This window comes from Bactrocera latifrons, unplaced genomic scaffold, assembly GCF_001853355.1.
Source record: "Bactrocera latifrons isolate USDA-ARS-PBARC rearing strain unplaced genomic scaffold, ASM185335v1 scaffold_605, whole genome shotgun sequence".
In the NCBI taxonomy this organism is placed as follows: Eukaryota; Metazoa; Arthropoda; class Insecta; order Diptera; family Tephritidae; genus Bactrocera; species Bactrocera latifrons.
Window position 1 is genome coordinate 107,658 of NW_017537274.1, and position 5,755 is coordinate 113,412.

The 5,755-nt window shown below is 36.7% G+C and overlaps 1 protein-coding gene across 1 annotated transcript in view; it reads right to left on the reverse strand.

The window, feature by feature from the left end:
• LOC108975071 (rho GTPase-activating protein gacU) overlaps positions 1-561 on the reverse strand; it is a 93,801-nt gene extending 93,240 nt beyond the window's left edge. The window contains exon 1 of the mRNA XM_018943341.1: positions 302-561. The gene's annotated coding sequence lies outside the window, so the exon portion shown is untranslated. The remainder of the gene's footprint in view (positions 1-301) is intronic.
• Between the last annotated feature and the right edge of the window lie 5,194 nt (positions 562-5,755).

A 5,755-nucleotide genomic window follows, 5' to 3' on the forward strand; every position in this document is an offset into this window, starting at 1 on the left:
ATATAAATTTTCTTCTCACAAATGACCAAATTAGTTACAAACATTTTACTGATTAGTACACTAGATATAGAATTTTTGGTTACAAGACTATATTATCTTAATTTTTAAATTATAAATAATTTTTGGGATTCATAAGAATCTCAAAAAACAGTAAACTCCGTTATGTATTTAATGTTTATTTATCCCGAGTGATTCTTGCTTTGTGAATATAAAAGAGGTTGTCATATCAAAACGAGGGTTTAATATTAAGTAAAACATTATACAATTACGAACACTCTTATGGATTTTAATTGATCCTTACACGATCCGCACTGAAACGACTGAATTTGTTGCAAAATGATCGAAGAAATTAATATTTATAAATCATTATAATATAAATTTGCATTTATATGTATGTATTACACTTATATCACACAAATTTAAAATATTTTTTCTGTCACTCGTTGCTCTCTTAACTGTTGCACAGAGTTTCGTATTGAGATTTGAATTTGAAGAAATAGTTTTTTTTTATTTTACTTCTGTAAGAAAACAATTTTATTATTCCTGCGCTCCGGAACATCCGCAAACAATAAGATCTCGATTAAAACTACCTTTGCAACAAAAATTATTATACCTGGTGTAGAGCAGAGCAGTACAAAGCAAAGTCAAACCTCGTTACGCTTCGTTCACTCCACACGATCGTTAGTTTGCGGCCGTTCTTTCGCTCATACGTTTGACTCGCTTTGTTTCATTTTAACTAGGATCACAGGCCAGTGGTTGCATATATATGTGTGCCTTAATTTCGATTGGTGTGGAGAGCGCTTCCTATTGCTAGTCGCAGAAATTAATCCACGCTTTAGTATATACGAATTAATTTACTTTTTAATACATATGTACATATATGGGCACATAATACATAGATAGACATATATGAATTTGAGCAAAATGTAATCAAATGTTATAGTAAATTATTGTATTCTGTTTGATTTTAACTTTTTAATATACATATATACATATATGCTATACGTGGGTATATGCAATATTGGGTAGTCGAAAAAGTCTTTTCTTATTTATTCAATAGATATCGTTGCAGTCGTATATTTCCAGTGTCATACCATATAGTGTTGGAAAAGTGAGATTTTAAGCATTATTTAAAAAAAAAACTGTCAAAAACTGATGAGATTGAAGCAAGCAATGGAAAAAACGGCCAGAACTGATCAACACAAAGAGCTTCGTCTTCCATTATGACAACGCTAGACCACACATATCTTTGATGATTCGGCAAAAACTAAGAGAGCTTGGCTGGGAAGTTTTGATGCATCCACCATATAGCCCTGACCTTGCACCATCGGATTACTATTTGTTTCAGTCAATGCAGAATTCCCTTAATGGAGTAAAGTTGACTTCAAGAAAAGATTGTGAAAACCAGAAAAGTTGACTGATGGAATAATGTCTCTAATGGAAAAATGGCAAAAAGTTTTCGAAAAAATTGGTACATATTTAAACCATTCAAATTCATTATAAATATAAAAAAAGTAGTCGAAATATATACTAAACCAGTTACTCTCTGGTAGCATCAGATCATAGTATCTAAAGCTGTCTACACGTATTTTTTCCAAAATAAGCAATGTTATGTGCATCTTGATTTTTATATACTCGAGTCCCATTCATCACGGCCTAAATATAGAAAGCGCTTATGCAAAATACTATTACTATCTTCAAGCTATTGAACAACACTGTTTGTATTAAGTAATAGTAAGTCTATCTCTCATACAATTGCAAATAAATTAGTAAATATAAAAGTAATACATTTCGCACTTTGGTAAGCAGGATTTATGAATAGTAAATGACTTTAGGATGGCGACATGTGTAGAAGTTCACACAAGTGAGAAAAGTTCTCTGATCGCTTGATCATTCACTTGGGAGTGACCAGAAATGATTATTTTACATATGGCTCAAGCAGATCACGGCTTCCGATCTTTGACCAAGTATCCTCTGGGTAGACCAAGAACATCTGTTTGAAAGCGAGCTCAAGTGAGAAGGCGAAACATCTCCTACACAAGGTTGGGCGCTGGTTTTGGGACCCTCTACGTAAAAAATGAACAGTAAGCTGGCTATAACCGGCTATAACGCCAGTAGAAATAAAATGACGTTAGCACAATGATCTCAGTGTTAGATTTAGCAAATAGAAAATTATGATTTTAGTTTAGTATTTTATAAAGCACACCAAGCAAACACCTGTTTAATACTGTTTTAATAAATTTATATTTTATTATACTATATTTATGCATTTTGAATGTTGTAGTTGCATTTTATATTTCCGCATTATATTTAATTAATAAATAATTAGGTGGCGCATCTATCTGTCGACTAGTCTACTACTTTTATCAATTGTCCAGTGAGAATTTTATGACATTTTATTGATTGGAAGTGAAGTTATTGCGTTTTAAACGTCAATATGCTTGCGTTATCTGCTCGAAAATGAGCTTCGAACAAAGAACTAACATTAAATTTTGTTTTAAAATTGGTAAAACTTTTACCGAAACGTTTCAATTGATAAAACAAGTGGTTTCAACGTTTTCAAAGTGGTCGTGCGGACATAAATGACGATCACCATGTGGGCCAATCAAAATCCGTGATCACCGAAAATTCCCTCGAAACTGTGTATGAATTCAAAAATCAGCCGAAACCATCATTGAAATTCATGGAGATGTGATTCAACATCTCAAAAATATTGATTTATCGCATTTAAACCATATATTTGGGATTACGAAAGGTGTCTGCACGGTTTGTTCCGCACAATTTGACTGACGACCAAAAATTGCTCAGAATCCAACATTCGAAGGACATTATTAAAGAGGTGAAAAACTTCATATTAACCATTAACCAATCCCCACCTGATATGGCACCGTGCGACTTCTTCCTTTTCGGAAAAATGCATTTACCCATGAAAGGAAAGAGTTATGCAGACGTAGAGTCCATTCAAAAGGCTTGCAACGGCGTACTGGCGACCATACCGACCAACGAGCTAAAACGCTCTTTCGATATGTTTTTGGACCGTGAAAAGCTGTATTGAACGAAGCTGTTTTGAATAAAATAAATTGATTTTGCCGAAAAAACCATTTGTTCTGTTGGTTTTTTAAAGGCCTGTTTACTTGGAACGCTCCTTGCACAGTATTATAATATAAACAACACGTACATAAGTGCCGAAATAAATAGTACAAGTGATTGAAACTACATACGAGCATATAACAGCTATATCGACGCCTTGAGCTCGCGGGCGAAGTCAGCTTCTATGGTTTTACATTTACACAACACATCGTTCAGCTGTCGTTAATCAAACTTCATGCGATCATGAAACAAATACATTCATAACTAACGAGAAATTTCTATTTGGATTCCACAGTTACTCTTGAGTTCGAAGTATATATATACACATATACTTTTGAATGCGTTGGAACTAATTTTCGATACACTTTTGAGACTTTGAGGTATCTCCAAAACATGCATTTTGAACGCATCAACCGCCTCTTCAGGTGCCGAAAAACGACAAACAAAAACCAAACTCTATAAGTCACTCATAATACCCGTCCTGCTGTATGGTGCAGAGGCTTGGACGATGACAACAACTGCTGAGTTGACGTTGCGAGTTTTCGAGAGAAAAGTTCTGCGAAAGATTTATGGTCCTTTGCGCGTAGGCCACGGCGAGTATCGCATTCGATGGAACGATGAGCTGTACGAGATATATGGCGACATTGACATAGTTCAGCGAATTAAAAGACAGCGGCTACGCTGGCTAAGTCATGTTGTCCGAATGGACGAAAACACTCCATCTCTGCAAGTATTCGGCGCTGTACCCGCCGGGGGAAGCAGAGGAAGAGGAAGACCTCCACTCCGTTGGAAGGACCAGGTGGAGAAGGACCTGGCTACGCTTGGACTATCCAATTGGCGCCAGGTAGCGAAAAGAAAAAACGACTGGCGCGCTGTTGTAAACTTGGCTATAATCGCGTAAGCGGTGTCTACGCCAATTAAGAAGAAGAAGATATGGATGATATACGTGTGTTCAAAGAGTATCGCGAATTTTGTGTTTTTTCAAAATTTTTTTATTTATTCACGAATATCTATTTTGTCCCCTTCAAAGTAATCCCCATGASATATTATACACTTGTGCCAACGGTTTTTCCAATCTTAGAAGCACTTCAAAAACTTCTCGTCAAGAGAAGCGTAACGTCGTCCTTTCATGGGCCTCTTCAGTTTAGGGAACAGGAAAAAGTCACAGGGGGCCAGATCTGGGGAATACGGTGGCTGCGGCATCATTAGTGTGTTGTTTTTGGCCAAAAAGTCGCGCACAAGCAGCGATGTGTGAGCAGGGGCGTTATCGTGGTACAAAAGCCAATTTTTGTCACATCCTCTCGGCCTTCTGAGAACATTTTGTACCACCGATAAACGTTGCTTCAGTCCAAGGTAGCTTCTCCGTATGCCACAGTCAATATTCGGAATGCATCCGCGCAGTTAATTTAGTTTTTCACACAAAATTTGATAGGGGTTCTTTGATCCGTTTTTTGAATAGGTAAAAATCGAAGACGATCCAATGCAGCTGTCAACAATTAAATGAACTTTCAAAATGAAAATTCAAAATTCGCGTACTTTTTGAACACACCTCGTACATGGATAATATATGTTCATAGATCTCTCGATGGATGACAGAGAATCAGAAATCATTATATTAGAATGTGGTTTAGACCAATTTATAATAAACTTCAGCATTAAACCGCATTAAATTTAAAAAAACGTCTGAGCTTTATTACAATTGAAACATCGCTCATTTCGACTAATGCAAGCCATTTGTCATGAAATACTCGAGAATAGGTTTCCACGCATATTTAGAAAGATAATAGACACATTGCTCGTTATCTACGGTATAGAGTGTGCTAGAATCTTTTACATCCAGTATTGTATGCTAAGTATGTTATGATATCTTACAAATCGACCGATTTCTACAGTATAAAGTTAACCAGAAGTTCGACAATCTTTATTTTAGAATAATGGCGACTAAGGAAAGTATAGAAGAATTGATTAAAAGATACATTATTATTAAGAAAGGGAGAATTTGGATTGTCCGCCACTATCACGCACTGGAGTCCGTAGTTTCGGTTCAAAGAGAGTATAGGCGCACGTTTGGCGGCAAACCTCCGAGCAGATGGACCAAGACGTGTAAGCAATTTTGCCGGGCATGGGACTGTCAACAGAAGACTTTACCATCGAAACCCTTCAGTTCAAACGGAGGAAACAATCGCTGCTGCCATACAAAACAATCCACGTGTTTCGACAAGAAGCTTATCTGCTCAAATGGGTGTAAGCAGACAGTCATTACAGTCAATTATGCACAAAGATTTGGACTTATTCCCATATAAAATTAAATGGCCAACAAACTGAACGCTGCAGACTTGCCGATTCGCTTGGAATTTTGCCAGAGGATGCTTCAATTGGTGGAAGAGGATAGAAACATGTTGAACTGTTTTTTCATGTCTGACGAGGCCCATTTCGATTTAAACGGCAACATAAACAAACAAAATTGTCGAATATGGAGTGCTTCCAACCACAGATACTCCATGAGATGGAATTGCATCCACTTCGTGTCACAGTGTGGTGTGCAGTTTCATCACGCTGCATTGTCAGGCCCTACTTCTTCGAAGAAAACGGTCACACCGTTGCGGTTACTTTAGACCGTTACTTGAGCATGTTGAGAGAGTTTTTCTATCCAGAATTACACCGA